The 18,447-nt window shown below is 38.2% G+C and overlaps 1 protein-coding gene across 3 annotated transcripts in view; it reads left to right on the plus strand.

The window, feature by feature from the left end:
* LOC122550677 (LIM and senescent cell antigen-like-containing domain protein 1) overlaps positions 1–18,447 on the plus strand; it is a 120,890-nt gene that overhangs the window by 32,099 nt on the left and 70,344 nt on the right. The window contains exon 1 of one of the 3 annotated variants that reach the window (XM_043691771.1): positions 6,705–6,833. The exons of the other annotated variants lie outside the window; for them this stretch is intronic. The gene's annotated coding sequence lies outside the window, so the exon portion shown is untranslated. Of the gene's footprint in view, positions 1–6,704; positions 6,834–18,447 lie in introns of those variants that run through there. 3 annotated transcript variants of the gene reach the window in all.

Raw genomic sequence — 18,447 nt, forward strand, 5'->3', positions numbered from 1 at the left:
TCCTGAGAAACTGTTGGGTTTCCAACTTTAGTCATGCCCTCACTGTAGCCTTGCTGTTTTTCTGAAAGGAATAATTGAATCCAGTATTTTCTGTTTGCTGCATTTGAATGCTGTCTTGTCTAGCCTTTTCAACTTTTGTGCGTAGAATATGACAATCATTAATGTTTTAGAAACAGAGTCTCTTTGTGTGTGATTTTAAAATGGTAATACCTCCCACAGCTTCAACAAGGTTGTGTTGTCCCATCTTGTCCTATGTTCAAACTTGTCGCTCTATTGTAATTTAGAACCCATCTTGATGAGAATCAGTGTTACAACATTTAGAACTTAGTTCTTTACACATTTGACCTTTTTAGATGCTAGAATTTGGCATCCATTCATGGCATTAAATAATTGTGTTTTGATAGCTTAATATTTTGTCTTAGGCACAATTGAAGTATATATATATTTCATAACATTACAACTCTTAGTGTTTAAGAGAAATTTAGTAGATGCTGGAATTCTGAAGCAAAAACAGTATGTTGAGAAACAGGATTTGGCAGCATCTATTGAAAGTAAAACCACTAATGTTCGAGGCCAGTGACTTTGTTTGTCAGACCTGCTGTGTTTCTCCAGCATTTGCTGTTTTTCTACCTTCTTTCACTTTGGCTGGTGAAGGCATTGGATGTGTTTTCCAGGTATTGAGCAATATGTTATTAATGCTAGTCACTAAAATGTACAGTAATGTAGGTTTTAAACTACATATTTGTTGAAGCCCAAGAGAAGCACATGAATGAAAAATTTTAGTTACCTTGCTTGCTGATCTAGCACAAAGTGGAATAAAATTTAATCCATTTGGAAATTCCCTTTTCTAATTTATGTTCTTATTGATTATTTCTTTGCCAAAGTTATGCTTCATAATCTGAATCTGGAGTGTTTTACTTTTGACTGGTTTGTGTTCTGTCTTGGAGAAGAGAAACAAATTGGAGGCTTGTTAAGCATGTGTGGTTCAAATGGGGTTTCTTAAAAGCAATGGACACTAAACACCTGTCTTCTCCAAAATGTTGGCTTAGGCTAAACATGTTGTAAAATTCCTCCGTATGATCCAAAACTAATAACTTTTCAAGACTGGGAAACGAGGGAGAGACCCATTTAAAATGCTGCAGGCAATGTAAAGAAAACCCACAAGCCAGTATTACCTATTGAAGCTTCAGAGTTATGAAGAGATGTTGGAGATGTTTTGGGGTTGTAACCTAGAAAGGAAACGTCTGGAAATTGGTTAGTGTCAAGATAGTTAGGAGAATGGAAATGATATATCTACAATGTGTACACATTAAATGGTGGATGAGATGGCACAACATTTGTTCAAAACCATGAAACTTGAGATTCTTATTTCTTAAAGAAATCAATATTTCAAATGTAGTTATGAATCTGCAACTATCTTAAAAATCATTCATTACTGCAGTAGGTGTGCTGTGATACTTTTCTGCACAGAAATTAAGGTAGGCATTGCAGTGATTTCAAAACATTGGATATCGTTATCCCAAATTTGCTAAAGCAATACTGTATATTCCGTAGTAGATTCCTGGAAACCACGAATTACATAAATGCAAGTTTTGTAATGTCAGCAGATGTGTTCCCAAACAAAGATTTTGGCCCTAGTGCTTGACATAAACATGAAATAAGCAAAATGCAGTGCAGCTAGATCTTCTGTATTCCTAGAACCAAAAAGAACAGGTTTAAATTTCCTGATGGTTGTGTAACTGTTAACAAACTGCAGGTTACCACCTATGTATGTACTGCCAATCAGGATGTTGATTTCCTTATCCATTACCAGCCTACTTCTAGTCCTCTAACCTTTTTCTTCCTGTAGATCCAGACATTGCTTTCCCAAGTGATGTGAGTGCTGTTCAGTGCCATCTTCTTCTCACATTTTTTTATAACTTTGACATACTACTTGATCCTGAACAGAGTTTCCGATTGCATATCCCCTGTCGTCAAGAACCATAGAATAGAATCTGAGAACAATTAAAACATAGAGGCTATTTGACTCGTCAAATGCATATCAGCTCTCTACAAATTCTTTCCCCGCAAATATTTATCCAGTTCTTCCTTGAAAGCCGCAATTGAATTTGTCTGCACTTTTCTGTTCTGGCACAGCATTCCAGACTTGTAACCAGTTACTGAGGAAAGCACAAAGTCCTCATGTCACCTTTATTTCTTTTTCTATTTCCTTCAAATCTCTGCCCTTTGGTTTTCCAACCTACCTGCTAATGTGAGCAATTCAATTTTGAAATGTGGGCCGGCCTTGGTTCCTGCCTCAGCTCCCCTTCCATTGAAACCGTCACCCATAATAGGAACTCCGATAGATAGAATTCTGATCTCAGTATCTTAACTCACATAAAATATCTTTCTCACAATATCTATATGATCACATTGATTCGCAATCTGATGCCTTGCATGTTTAAAAAAATTAATCTTTTGTTTTCAAATTGTACATGTGCCCATCCCCTATCTCTAATCTCCTTCAACCCTACAATCCTCCCTGCTTTTGATCTTTTGCACCTCTACTTTTTTTTAACCCTTTATTATTGGTGATCACGTATTCAGCTGCATTGGTTTTATGCTCTGGGTCTCCCTTGCCGGACCACTCCTTTAGTGGGCTCTGTAAAACCACACCCTGTGATGTGCTGTGTGACATTTTACTGCTTTAAAGGTGTGAGGAGAGTGCAAGTCATGAAAGAACTGAAAATAACAGCTATGAATCACAAAAGGAAATGAATATATGAAGAAGCTAGGAGATTCAGACAAACTGTTTTAATGAGCCTGTGCAGATGTGATGGACCTAATAGTCTCTTTATGGGCTATACTCTATATGTTTTTTAAAATAATATGTAAACTTAGATTAAATGTTTGGAATACTTGAAACAAATTCTCAATCCGCAATCATTGGGGTAAAGTCTTGAGTTCTCTGTCAATTTCAAATTGGATTTGATGTTAGAAATGTTGACATTTATTGTAGGCAGGAACTAAATGTTGGAAGTTGTAGCTTTCATCCTGCTTGAGGCTTATGAATAATAGAAACAGATCATCAGCCATTAGATTTACACTGATTATGTGCGGTAAGCAGTAATCTCCTGTGCTGTTTGTAAAGCTGTAAGCTAATAATATTAAAATGAAAAATATTTTTCTTTAATTGATGGCACTGCTTTTTCAATCAATTCTGTGCTCGGTCTTCAGTTCCGCTTCCACCAACAAGGCATGACTTTAGAATTTATTGCACTCTTCAACCAAGATGGATGTTAGAGCTGTATATCTGCGGAACGATGACCATTTTTACCCTCCACATATAACCAGTACTTGACTAAGTATGGTATGCAGTAATTATTACTTTGAGGCCAAAGGTGGTGTACTGGAAAATACTCTGAAATCTAATTTCTGACACAAAGGAAGATGGTAGTTGGAGAACAGTCTTTAGAACCACATGATAATGTTACAAGAATTTTTCACAATTGTATCTATTGTTTTTATTCATTATTTTCTCCATTGTTGAGTTCAGTTCACCACTTCTCTAACTAAATAGTCCATACCAGTTTTTGTTTTGCAGGACCTGAACTGCATTCATGCTTTGATAGATAACACATGTCATAAATGTCAAACTATAATTTCTAGTAAAAAAAAAAGGGCCAACCACCTATTTTAAAATCTTCAACTGCAAGGATACTACAGGTATCTGCTGTAAAGCACGTTTCGTTGACACATTCGCTATAACGCGATTGACAAATTGGGAACACTGTTTCTACAGCATGTATTGGTTATAATATGATTCCGGCCCATTAGTTTAAATGGTGCTGCTATTACACAATTTTATTATGACACTGATTGCAAGAGAACAGACCTACTGTGTTATGGCAGAGCTGACTATTTATTATATATCTCATCTTTAGCTTTAAGTTTACCTAAACTGACTGTTATTAATACTTGTGGCAAGAATAAAACAGGCACCTGATGCTTTGTAATTTTGTGTACAATGAGTGCAGTATATACTATCTGCAGATGCATTTCACAACTCATCACTGTTATGTTAATAACATTCACTTTGTGACCACTGTCACTAAAGAGGATAAGGATGATAATGTTGTACAAATACCAACATTTTTAAATTATGCATCATATGACATAATCTCAAGACTGGAATATTTGGACTGATATCACAAACTGATAGGAATCCTGGACTATACTATCAGGATCCTGTGGGTGTTTCAATATGCTGACCTGTGTCAGAGTTGTCTATGAAGTTTGAACTTCTAATGGCCAATCTCCTGCTCACTGGGACCCTCCAAGTCTGAGTTGGAGACTTTACACAATTTAAAACATATTTGGATTATTTGGAAGAGTTGGACTGGGACTTCTCTAAGTATTCCTGGTTAGCAATGCAAATGAGCCCCCCCCACCCAAACTAACTCAGTTGCACTTACTGTCCAACCCCACCCTTGGCCTGACTTGACTAGCTTGCAGCACCTGACATCCCAGATAGACCCCTACCTCACCACTTTTTCCTTTTGTAGTGAGGGAGTTCGTTTTGCTCCTCCAATGGAGTTTGATTTTTTCCTAAAAATTGATCTATTATTATTTTTTTTTGTCCAATTTGTGACTAACATGACTTCCCACTCTACTCGGAAGATTTAGCCATTTTGTTAAATTTGCTCTGAGCTCTAAATTCCTGCCTACACTTTTTAATATGTTAAAAGCGCTATACAAATGTAACTTGTTATTGTGTTGTGAGATACTGTAGCCAGAAACAGAACTGGATTATCTGCATGAGTGCTGTAGTTACAAGAAGTCAGCGAGGAATCTAGCATTGAGTAATTCACTTCCTGACTCCCAAAGCCTGTCGACCGTCTGCAAGAGTCAGGAGTGTGATGGAATGCTTTCCACTTGGCTGGGTGGGTGCAGCTGCAATAACACTCAGGAATGACACCATCCAGGACAAAGGAGCCCACTTGTTTGGCACCTTATCCACAACTTTCAGCTCTTCCACCATTTGATGGTCAGAAAAGCAATGTGCACCATCTATAAGATACACTGCAGAAATTTCACCAAGTTTCCTATTTAGCACCTCCCAAACCATGACCAATTTCATCCAGAAGTACAAGTGCAACTGATACATGGGAACACCACTACCTGCAATTCCCTACATGCCTCTAACCATCCAGACTTGGAAATATATCATTGTTTCTTCAGTGATTGAGTCTATATCTTGGAACTCCCTGTCAGAAAGGTTTGCAGGTGTACGTACATCAAATAGACTGTAGCAGTTAAAGATGGCTCAGCATCAGCTTCTCGAGGGCAAATAGGGATGGACAATAAATGCAGGCAGAGTGAGGCCAACATCCCATCGATGAATTTTAAGATGTTACCAGTACATTAGTTGTAAAGGCTTTTCCATCATGCTGTACTCTGCTCTACCCCAGTAAAAATCGGTTGATGGTTCTTACTTGAAATTTGGCCAGAAACCTGCAGTTCAGAGTTTTGGAGCTCTAACCTGCCATGTTCTATTCCCTGAAAATGCCCAATCCAGCTATGCTTGGGTCTTCATTCCTTCGTCTTGAGTCAAGATGATATTGTCAATGATTGGTCAGATCAGCTATTGAATCGCATGCTGACAGGTACATGAAAGCACCCTGGCGTAACTCCTTTTCTTAAATGAGGTGAAGTGCTATATATGTCTGTGGTACATTTAAAAATATTTGTGTGCGGATTTATACCAAGATCAAGAAATGGCTTATATGGGTTACAGAGGATTTGAAACTGTGGCAATGAAACCAGGAAGCTTCATAGTGACATTATTCTGCCAGAAATAGAGTACCGCTGCTTGCCAATTTGTTCGATTGACAGTTTTGTTTCGCACTATGTGGTTCGCTGCATATTTCACTATGATAAATGCGTGGACATGTACACTTGAAACAAAGTTACTTGGAATAATGGTTTACAGATGAACAAATTCCAAACAGTGTTCTGTACAAAATCTGCACTACTTTCAAAAGAATGGAACCAAAATTTTAATTTTCCTGGTCTTCGCTTGCAATAAATTTCAATACATATATTTGAATTTGTTTAATTATTTGGATGCAGATTGTTGCTCTTCCGCGAATAGAGTGAGCTTGGCTGGTGTGTGATTACCAGCTATTCAGTCCTGTATGTCTGTGGCAATAGAGTCTGTACAAGCAGCTGCAACAAAACCAAACATGGTGATGTAGTTCTCCAAGAAATATGTTACCACCATAAAGAGAAATGAAGAAGTGTTTTCATACATTTGTTTAAATAATGTCAAAGTTAGGAATGTGAGCTAAAAGCATAATTTTGGGCCTTGTAAATCGAAATAATGAAATTAAATTTTAAAGTTTTTAGCTTCAGTGAAACGTTTGTGATCATTCTTGCAAAATGTAAGATATGTTGTTATTCCATGGTTCAGAGTAAAACTTATACACAACAGGAAGAAGATGTTTCTGTGGATAAGCAAATTTATGGTTAGAAGATTGATGTCCGGAAGGTAAAATGGTTTAGATTAAGCTTGTGTTTTTTGGTAGCGATAGTGTGACTTTTTAAATAAATTTGAATTGGGGTGGAGGAACACTCTTAAAGAGTAGATACCAGTTGACATTTTCCTTATTAGGTGGCAATGTCACAGGAGGTGGTGCTCAGTGAAGTAGGAAGTGGTTTGACCCATCAGACACTGAAGTCTTTTTTTCAAAATAACTATATTAAGTCTCAAGATAAAACATATAAGTAGAGTTGGTACAATCATCAGACAGTGAGGAATTCTACTGATTAAACTTGAGCCTCTTCTTTGGATCGTAAGTAGTAGTATGATTTTCTTGCAACATTTCTGCCTACTTAATACTGTAAACGTGTAAAAGATGCGACAAGGTGAATGTCAGTAGTCTATTTGTTTATTTCTGATCTTAATGTGTTTAGAAATAGTGTTCAATTCTGGCTTCTCAGCCACACCTAACTACCAAGATTTTATGGAGCGTTTTTGAAATAATGTCACCACATTCATGTGGGATGAGAACTCCTGTCACATGATACCTTGTCCTGAATTTTAATCAGTAGGAGGAACTAGGGCCATAACTGATCCTTTATTTGCAAGGTCGAAGGAAATTTAGAGTTATCCTGGACCCCTCCCTTTGTGCCTTTTAATCATTGCAAGTTTGAAGTGTGGAAAGATGCAACTTTTGCCACATTAACCAATCAGCATGAGGGGTTTTTTTTTTTTGATGCATGATAAGAGTCCTGGAGTAGCCCCTCAAAGAAGGAATGTACGTTCTTGTAAATATTCAAAGATATTTTCTTGATGCAATTGCACTCTTTGAATTTCTACTTCTCATTAAAACAGGAAGCTAATTTTCTTTCTAATTGGAAGAGCACTGTATCCTTGAGAGGAAATCCTCTTATTTGTAAAGCTTATTATTGGTAAGGTCTTATTCGTTGATATAACTGTTTTACACTAATTTGGATTTTAAACTCCCTGCCTCATTAAATATTTTGTAAAGCTCTTCTGCACAATTGTTAGGTTTTCTGGCTGCAGATACTCATTATGTGAAAAAAGACCTTTGCCAAATAAACTTTGTGAGATGAGATATAGTTCCTCTCCTCCATTTTATACTTAAGATTTTCAAACTTTGCTGTTTTGTTTTTCTGCCTTGTGCATTGTATATTGTGGATTTATTAATAACTTCTATTGTATGCAATGGTGTGAACTTCAACTTTTGCTATACAAATTTAACTTGTTTGCCTAAATGTCTTTTTGTGCTTTCCTTAAATGTGGCAAGAAACCTTCTTTACCATCAAAACTTAAGACCTCCATAGACACCTGCATTTCAATACCGACAGACATTTATCCTTCCCCCTTCTAAATTTTAGTGAATGTTTCTTAGTTAAATTTCTTACTGAATTTTTGTTTTTATTAATCATCCTGATCTTTTTGATTATGGGTATTGTCCAAGATTTGAGTGTATCCCACACCTCTAACTGTGAATTGTTACAGCAGCATTATCAGTAAGCTGAATGCCTTAGATATTCATGCATCTTGTCAGAAAGCTTCAAATTTCCTGCTGATGTAGAAGCAGAAAAGCAGTAAAATGTTTTGGCAGATTTTGTTTATTGGAGCAACCCAGTAGAGGAAGGAAATGTTAAATTTTTCTTTGATCTTAGAATGGAAGGCCATTTATGTAAAGTATAACATAATTGCTGGGATAGGGAAGATAAAGGATATCTGAATATCATACTCTGAATGTAACTTGTGTGCAAACCACTATATGGCTGTTGGGACTTCAGAAATAGTAGGCTGCCTCATTTTAATTTGATGGCTATTATTGAGGAAACAATCTCTCAAAATGATTTGAAGGAGGAAGAAAACCTTTTTAATATTTATCTAAATTTCAAAAAAGGTATTGAGTAATTGCGCCACAGAGGTCATTTTGTGCACATTGGCTAACTTTAGAGCAATCCAGTCAGTTCCATTGCCCTGCTCTATTCCTATGGCCCTGCTTGTTTATTTCTTTCAAGTGTCCATCCAGTTTCTTTTTGAAGTCATTGAAATATCTTTACTTGCACCACTGTGCATAGACCATTCTGGGTCATTATCACTCACTGTGTACCTGCCCAGACCTTTAAATTTCTTCTTGTCCCATCTTCTAATGGGAACTGTTTTTTTTGACTGACTAGTAATTAGCAGAAGGGGAGAAAAGCAAGATATTAGTAAAATGGAGCTGGTTAAATATTAGAAAGTTGAATAAAATGTCTATAACAGGATAATAGCTCAGTTCAGGATAACAATGTTTTAATTGAGTTTAGGCTTTGCTTAGTAAAGCACAAAAATACTTTTTATCTGGTATAATTGAATACCTTAACTAAATATACAAACACAAGATTTGTCTGAAGTGTTCTGCACTGTGTAAGTGTTAGAACAATCAAAACAAAGGGTCCAGAAGAGAAGAGACAGTATACAAAAAAGGAATGGATGTTATTCTAAACATCTGCCTGGAGTCAGGCCTACGTGATCTGGTCATAATGGAGAAGAAACCCAAATTGAGGGTCACTTGATCTGAAATGTAAACTGATTTCTCTCCACAGATGCTGCCAGACCTGCTGAGCTTTTTTTAGCAATTCCTTTTTTTGTTGCATACTGTTCCTGTACCTGAATCTACACTGCTGAAGCAACTGTTCTACTTGCAAGAACTCAGGTATGGCAGTAGACTGTCACAGGAGGATAGCAGAGACACTTCAAGGGTGATCTCAAAGCATTTTTAAAAAGTTCAAAATCTTTGTCAACTTGCAGGAGTCTTGGGTTTGTGACCAGCCAGAATGAAGAAGATTTTATTTGGAAAGACAACCAGCACTTCAAAACATGTGCACAGGCAATGTCAAGTCATTCAATAGAGATAAAATACTACAGATGCAGGATCCCAAAATAGACAAACAGGAGGCTGAAGCAACATACCAAGCCAGGCAGCATCAGGAGGAGGACATTGTTTTGGGTCATTTAATAGAGCATGCAAATCCTCTTTTTTGGGTTTGATAGTTACTTGTTTAGATGCTAATTAGTCCAGTTTAGTTTATGGTCAACATTAATAATGATGTTGATTGTGGGGAGAATTCAGTGATGGTAATACTAGTGAATGTCAGGATGTAATGGCTAGAATATGCTTTTATAGAGATGGTCATTGCTTGGAAATTTTGGTTTTTTTTCCACTTCTCACTGAACTGCCCAAGTCTGAATATTGTCTTGCTGCATATGGACTCAAGACTTACACAGTATCTGATGAGTTGCAAATAGAATTGAACATTGTGCGATGATCATTGAACATCCCTACCTCTGACCATATGACAGTCAGACTTCATCTGATGAAGGGGTAGTGCCCTGAAAGCTTGTGATTTCACATAAACCTGTAGGACTAAACCTGGGTGTCATGTGAGTTCTGACTTTGTCCATCTCAATCCAACACCAGCATTTCCATATGATGGAGAGAAAGGTCATTGATGGAGTAGCTTTGTTTGGTCCCAGAACACTACTCTGAGGAATTCCCACTCCATGTCCTGAGATTGATGTTCAACAACCACAAACATCTTCCTTTTGAACTTGGTACAATTCCAACCAGTGCAGAGGTTTTACTTTTGATCCCCATTGACTCAACTTTGCTCAGGCTCTTAGATACCACACTCTGTCAAGTGCTGCTTTGATGTTGAGGAGTCTTTCTGTCTTCACCATTAACTCTTTTGGCTATGCTTGGACCAAGGCTGTTGTATGAGCTCAGGAGAAGAGTGGTTTTGGTGGAATCCAAACACTGCATCAGTGAGCAGTTCATTGCTGAGAATGTGAGGCTTGATAGTACTGTCAAAAAACCTCTTCCATTGCTTTGCTGATGATCAAGAGAAATTAAGAGGGGAACTGAACTTTTAACTTCTCAGTGTTTAATTAGAGGAAATATCAACTTGTCTGAAATTAGATGTCAAATAAGCAGTCTGATTGTTTTGCTACAGTGGATAAGATTTTGCAGGGGAGGAACCTGGGCGGAAGTGGCTGACAGGACATCCTGGATTTTTAGTCCTGTGAATTCCTCCTACTTGAAATTCTTGTTGTACTATCACATGCCTCTCAAGTTTAAGTTTCAAGTTTAGGGAAACTTAATTGTGGAAGAGATAAATAGTGTTTGTAAAGTAATGATTTAAAATTGTGCTGTGTTTTCTGACAGACCATTTTGTTCATCTGTGCAATGTTTCAACAAAAGATCTATAAAAGACCTGAAATTTTAAGAAGGATATTTTTCCTCAATCAATGTTGATGAATGGTTTCACATGGCTTTTCACTCTGAGAATCATTCTCCTCACTAACTGAGGGATGGGAGTGAAAATAATTATGGCAATGTTGTTGTTATTCCAAATGATTGAACCATCCCAGTCCCTGTGCATTCAAGATTTCTAAATATTTGGTTCCGGTTAATGTGTTGGTCAATAGACTGGTAATCGGGAATAAAACCTCAAGACACTGGAGAAGCTAAGCAGCTCTGGTAGCTTCTATGTCTCCTGTTCTGTTTTCTCTTCAAAGGAATCATATTGAACTCAACATTAACTCTTTCTCTCCCATAGATGTTGCCAGAGCTTTTGAGTTTCTCCAGCATTTCCTGTTTTATTTCCGATATCCAACATTTGCAGTATTTCGCTGTTAGGCCGGTATAATCAGTCTGTCTCTTCATCAGATTAACACATCATTTTCATAATTATTTCACAAACCATTTTAATTTGTTTTCAACTACAGAATGCAACCATTCGTTTTCTTGTTGACTTGTTAGAAAGAAAAACCCAATTTCTTTAATATCCTATCACACAATTTATCCACTACACAATACTGCATGACAAATTAATTACTTTCTAAATACTTGTATTGTTTCATTGCCTGTGATCTACAAGAAGATTTTGGTTTATTTATACTGGGCTGGTGTGACAAGTGCCACAATGTGTGTCGTATGACATTTCATTCAACTCAATTTTTTTGCTGGAATTGAGTTGATCATCGTATGGAAAGGGCAACAAAACATTTGGGAGTTCTGTAAATTATGGGACAAATGGCATATGTCCTAAAACTGAAGGAAAGTAATCAGGCAATATAAATTGTTGTCATTCTGTGATGGAAAGGTCGAATATCATTGCCATTGCAATTAACATCTTAAAGGGAATTTGCACTTTCAATTGCAACATTATGTTGCCATGGTAAGTTTAATGACTATTTTAATATGGCAATCAAGCAAGTTATTAGGATGAGTGGAAGGCTAAGGATGAGCTGTTGTATGAGTGAAGTGATTTGTGGGGTGGTGTAAATTGACTAGCAATTTATGTAGATTCACAACATGCAGTATATCCCTTTAAAGAGTCTGTATCTGCTGCCTGACCTGTGCCTTACTGACAAGGTGCATTGTCAGATCAGTTATTTCTCAAGCCAAGCCTGGCACATTGAAGTTAGAACGATGTACATTTCATAGTTGTACTAGCACTGGGTATGGACATACTGTGGTTTATACAGCAGAGGGCACCCTGTCACAGTATTATATGCTTGGCTTTCTATTGACCAAGTTGTGTTTAAATAATAGCTGCAATTGTGTACACAGATCTGTTATCTCTTCTCAGAAATGGATGGTTTCTGCTTTGAGGATCAATGAGGATGGATTAATGTTTTCGGAATGGTTGAAGGCCAAGAAGAACTGGAATTAACGCAAAATGAGGATTTAGTTGTAGAACCCCAATGTAGGAACAGGCAAAGATTCAGCAGACAGTCGTGAAGTTGCTTGGTCAGCCATAGCTCAGGGTTTTCAGTCTTATTTTTGAACTAGGAGGTGGTGGTTTCAAATCTCTCTATACACATGTGCATACATAATCAAGGATGCTAACATTAAAAAAAAAGCAAATTATGTGAAAACTTTCATGGGTCACTAATTGGTGGGCCTGAGCTAGGGAAGGGTTGTGTTGGGCTGTGGGGATAAAAGTGTAACAGGGATAATTGGTTTCCTCTTTCGAAAGAACTGGTCCAGGCTGAATGTCCCGTGTGATACTATTCCATCTCGCATTTGTGCAAAACTGAGCATATCCTGCACCGTGGGAGGCAAGAGGCCTTAGTATAAATTTCATTTAAAAACTCTCTGCCCATTTGGGTTCCTATTCAAGATCTTATGGGACTATTTTAAAAAGAGCAAGTGAGTTTTTCCCAGTGCCATAGAAATTATTAACCCATCAGCCGACCAGGTTCTATGTTTTTATCTCATGGTTGTGTGTGGGCTCTTGTTTATTAATAATTGGCTGCCATATTGCTAACTTACAGATGTAACTACGTTTCAAAGTTCTTTACTTAACCATGAAAGACATTCTACAAAAACATTATTTCCTTAAGATGCAAAGAAGCCATTATTTCAAAATCCTACTTGAAGCTTCTTGATTTTTAGAGAGAGTAAAATGAGATGAAATGGCAGCACAAAAATATTAATCCTGATGACCAGATTTTAAAATGAAGAAGGAAAGTGCTGCAGTAGATGCAGTGGCAGATTTTGGAGGGCAGAGGGTAAATCATTGCGCAATCATTTATTATACTTGTGTTATTTCATGATCTGGCTATGATTAATTGGAATAAAACATCTTTGACAATAATCAGAAAACCTAGCATATAGGTTCAGCAGGTAATAGGGATGGCAAATGTAATGTCAGTCTTTATCTTACAGGGATTGCAGTATAAAAATAGAGAAGTCTCCCTGAAACTATACAAGGCACTAGTCAGGCTCGACGTGCCAGATGCTGTTCCTCCACTTTTGGATGGTCTTGGGCAAGTGATTCCCAGATGTCAATGGGAATGCTGCACTTCGTGAGTGAGGTCCTGAGGGTGTTCTTGAAGCATTTACTGGAATACTATGTACAGTTTTGGGCCACATATCTAAGTAAAAGGTATACTGGCATTGGACTCAAACATACTTCAATATTGATTGAAAGAGATTGTACGAATAATTAAACACTGATTGTATCAAGAAACATAGTTTCTTGGGACATAGTTAGCAATGCAATTATAGTGGCACAAATGTCCTGAACCTTTGAAGGATTGAAAATACTCAAATCCTTGACTTTAAACTCTGTCCCAAGGATGTATATTGTAAAAGTTGCCGTATGGCTATGTTGGCCTACCCTGGGGCTTAAGCTGAAATGTCAAGATGGCACTCCCCTCTGTACAGCACTCTTTCAGATGAATTATTAAACTTTAATCCCATTTGCCTGCTTTGGTACTATTTTGAAGAGGAGCAGGGAAGCTTTCCCTGTTATCCTAGCCAATATTTATCCTTCATTCAAAGATATTAATTGGTCATTTTTACAATGCTGTAAAATTATCCATCAGCATATGCTAACATAAAATAACTAAGTTCTGCACAACTATTAACCATCCATGGGTCAATGTCTTGGCTAGGAAGAAAAAGTTTATCAGTGAAATGTTTGTAATTGTATTTCTTAAAACCCTATCTTCTAACTTATTTAGTATGACTTCATTTAATGATAGAGCAGTATTTTCATACAAACTAGACTTGTTTTCCATGTGGAGCATTTTAAGATTGCAGTGTGGAAAGGTTAATATGATCAGTAATGGGCAAGTTTTAACACAGGGTGAAAATGACAGTAAATTGTATCTTATATATCATTAATTTTTCTTGTAAAAATCTATTGTTTTCCTTTGTTCTGTTATAGTCAAAGTTTAATTATACTGTTTGTTCTGTGAACATGTTGGATTTATGAGCAGATGGTTTATGTCATTAGTTACGTTGTCAATTATGCATTCTTAAGTTGCTTTGGAATGGAACTGACAAGTTTGGGCATAGCCTATATGACTGTTGATTTTGTTACGTTGTGTTTCTTTGGTATGTCAAACGAAGTTGTACAGTGTTACAGAAGTATTTTAACATGATTAATCTTTTAATTACCTAGTGACAATGCAGGCAGCCGTACCTTTTTTAATGTCTGAAACCCTTTGGCTCCGCTTCAGTTGTGTTCTTGCAGGGTAACATTTGCATTCCATCAATATTTTATATGGGCAGTACGAGCTAAACCTTCAGTGGTAGCCCTGATTTTTTTTAAAAAACTTTTGAGAATTATCTGGAAATAAAGATTTCAGTAATGGCACAGTGAAAATTTTTTTGGTAGTTTGTTCTATTATGGGATCATTCTTGGAAAGAAAGATTGTTGATGTATTGTTTTGGAGTTTTTGTATTTTGTATTTACCTTTGCATTACAAGAGGCCATTGGGTAGTTTATTTAAGAAGAATTTCAGAAAGTCATCCTGAGGGATTTGAGATGATCTTGCGTTTTCCATGATGCATAGAACAGAGTATTGTCATCTGCATATCGCCAAACTCTACTTTTTAACTTGTTTGAGAGGGTTTATTTATGTCAAGAATAAAGGTCCCAACAGAGATTCTTCGGGAGCTCCCAGAAAGGACACCTTTTTTTAGATGAGGATTCCATATCTCTCACTATTCTTTGTCTTCTGCTGCTGAAGTAGTGATGGATTCAAATAGTGTAACAAATTGCTCCCCATCCAAACCACAGCCTGGCACTAAGGGAGTCCTAGACAATATGGGGAAAACTAAAATCACCCACCACAACAGCCCTATTATTTTCACATTTTTCCAGAATCTGATGACCTATCCCTTCCTCTGTCTCCTGCTGGCAGCTGAGAGATCTGTAGCACTGTGATTGTCCCCTTCCTGTGCCCGAGTTCAACCCATAATGCCTAACTGCAAGATCCCTCCAGGGTGTCCTCCCTCAACCCAGCTGTGATACACTACCTAACCAGTAAAGCAACTCCCCACCTCTGTTGCTACCTCTATTGTCTCATCTAAAACTTCAATAACCGGAATCATCAAGCTGCCAATCCTGTCGCTCTTTCAACTATGTCTCTGTGATAGCAACAATATCAAAGTTGTTTGCATTAATCTAGGCTCAAATTTCATCTCTTTTATCTGTTTATACTTCTAGCATAGAATCAATACAGTTCAAGCCTCCAGTTCTGCTGAGCTCAGTAACCACTCCCTGACTGCTCTTCCTTTTGGCTATATTTCCCTTCGACTCAAGCTGTTTCCCAATCTGTCTGCTTACTGATGTACAGTTCTAGTTCCCATCCTCTGACCACACTAGTTTAAATCCTCCTGAGTGGCGCTATCAAAACTCCCTGCCAGGATATTGGTGTCCATCAGTTTAGGCGCAACTGTCCTTCTTGTATAGGTTCCACTTTTCCTGGAAGACATGCCAATGATCCACATATCTGAAGCTTCCTCACCCCCCCCCCCCCACCTCAGACTAGCTCATTAACCACATGTTCAAATATACATCTTTATTCCTCGCCTTAGTAGCCAATGGCATGGGGAGTAATCCTCAGATTACTACCCTAGAAGTCCCGTCTTTTAGTTTACTACCTAATACCCTGAATTGTCATTGCAGGACCTTGTCAAACTTCTTATCTTTGTCATTTGTGCCAATATGGACAATGACTTCTGTCTACTCTCTCATACAGGCTGCCTGGCACCAGGGAGGCAACTTACTATGCTGGAGTTCCTCTTGTGGCTTCAGATGTACCTATCTATGCCCCTGACTATCAAATCTCCAATTACTGTTGCTCTACTATGCTTTTTCCCTATCCTCTGTACAGCCAGAGCCACAGTGCCATTGTGCTGGCTCCTGCTGCTGTCACCTAATGGGCCTTCTCCACCCCCCACCCCCCACCCCCCCAAATCAGTATTCAAAAAGTAAAACTTGTTTGACAGGGGGTCAGTTGCAGGGTGGTTGACTCCTTCATCTGAATTCTCTCAGCACTTTGGAGAACAGTGCAGGAAGGAGACTTATCTGCACGAGTTGTTCACCACATAGCTTGAAGATGCTGCTATGTAGAGAGCAGTTATTAAATGATGAGATTGCTTGATTATTTATTTTTTACTCAATGGTGGGGTGTGGGTGTCAATGAGTTTTGGGTACTGACCAAGGAAGGCTTACTGCAGCTGCACAAGGGCTTGATGAGACTGCATTTTAGAGTCATAGAGATGTACAGCATGGAAACAGACCCTTCGGTCCAACCCGTCCATGCCGACCAGATATCACAACCCAATCTAGTCCCACCTGCCAGCACCCGGCCCATATCCCTCCAAACCCCTCCCACTCATCCAAATGCCCCTCAAATGTTGCAATTGTACCAGCCTCCACCACTTAGCCTGGCAGCTCATTCCACACATGTACTACCCTCTGCATGAAAAATTTGACCCTTAGGTCCCTTTTATATCTTTCCCCTTTCGTTCTGGACTCCCAGACCCTAGGGAAAAGACTTTGTCTATTTATCCTATCCATGCCCCTCATGATTTTCTAAACCCCTACAAGGTCACCCATTTCCCTGGAGCGTCTGAGGCTAAACAGCCCTATCATTGTGTAGCTTTCGTGTCAATAGCTAAAAGAAAATGTGCTTACTGTAGAGAAAATGCAGCAACGTTTCACCAGCCTGATTTTTGGGATAAAAGATTTGTAGTATGAGGAGAAGTTGGGTCACCTGGGTCTACATTCACTGCAGTTTAGAAGAATGAGACAGGATTCATTGAAACATCTAAAATTCTGACTGGGCTGGCCAAACTGGATGTAGCAATGATGTTTCCCTAGTGAGGCATCTAAAAGCAAGGGATCACATTCTCAGAATAAGTGGCATGCCATTATGGACTGACGTGAGAAGGAATTTCTTCACTGAGGGTGGTAAACCTGTGGAATTCTCTACCACAGAAAGCTGTGGAGGCCAATTATACAGTTCTGTGTGCCATATTTTAGAAGGGGTGCAAACACATTAGAGGGAGTACAGAAGAGGTTTATAACAATGGTTCCAATGATGAGAAATTTTCATTAAAAGGATAGATTGGAGAGGGTGGGATTCCTTGGAGTTAAGTGGAAGTTTTCAAAATCATGGTGGGCATTGACAGAGAATGAGGAGAAATTGTTCCTCGTTGTAAAAAAGATTGAGAACAAGTGGTCATGGTTTTCCAGTGTTTTGCAAAAGAAACAAATTTAATGTGAGAAAAGGCGCTGTCTGAAAATGTGGTGGAGGCAGATTTAACTGAGTCATTCAAGAGGGCATTGTTTCTATTTAAATCACAACTGGTGTGGGGAAGAGGCAGGAGACATGGCAAGAAGTCAATATGTTCAAAGACTTGTACACACATGATGGAATTTGAGACACATAATCACAGCTGATACTGTTGAATGGCTGAGCATGCTCAATGGGTTGAATGGCCTGCTCTTGCTCCTGTTTTCTATGCTTTCTATTCCACCTAAAAATTAGAGATATACAGCATGGAGACAGACCCTTCAGTCCAACTTGTCCATGTCGACTTATAGCCTCAATAAATTTAGACCCATTTGCTAGCATTTGGCCCATAACCCTGTAAAATCTTCGTATTCATATGCCTTTTTAAATGTTGTAATTATACTAATCTCTACCACTTCCTGTGGCAGCTCATTCTATACATTTATCACCTGTATATGAAAAAAATACCCCTTCGATCCCTTTTAGGTCTTTCCCTTCTCACCTCCAATCTATGCCCTTTAGTTTTGGACACACTCACCCTGGGGGAAAAAAAAACCTTGTCTGTTTACCCTTTCCATGCCCCTCATGATTTTATAAACCTCTATAAAGCAACCCCTCAGCCTCTGTTGCTCCAGGGAAAATAGTCCCAACCTATTCAGCCTCTCCCTATAGCTCAAACCCTCCAACCCTCACAACACCTTTTGTAAATCTTTTCTGAGCCATTCTAAGTTTCATAACGTCCTTCCTAATGCACAGCGACCAGAATTGCACACAATATTCCAAAAGTGGCCTGACCAAAGTTCTGTATAGTCACACCATGACCTCCCAACTTC

Source organism: Chiloscyllium plagiosum, chromosome 6 (genome assembly GCF_004010195.1).
Source record: "Chiloscyllium plagiosum isolate BGI_BamShark_2017 chromosome 6, ASM401019v2, whole genome shotgun sequence".
NCBI lineage: Eukaryota > Metazoa > Chordata > Chondrichthyes > Orectolobiformes > Hemiscylliidae > Chiloscyllium > Chiloscyllium plagiosum.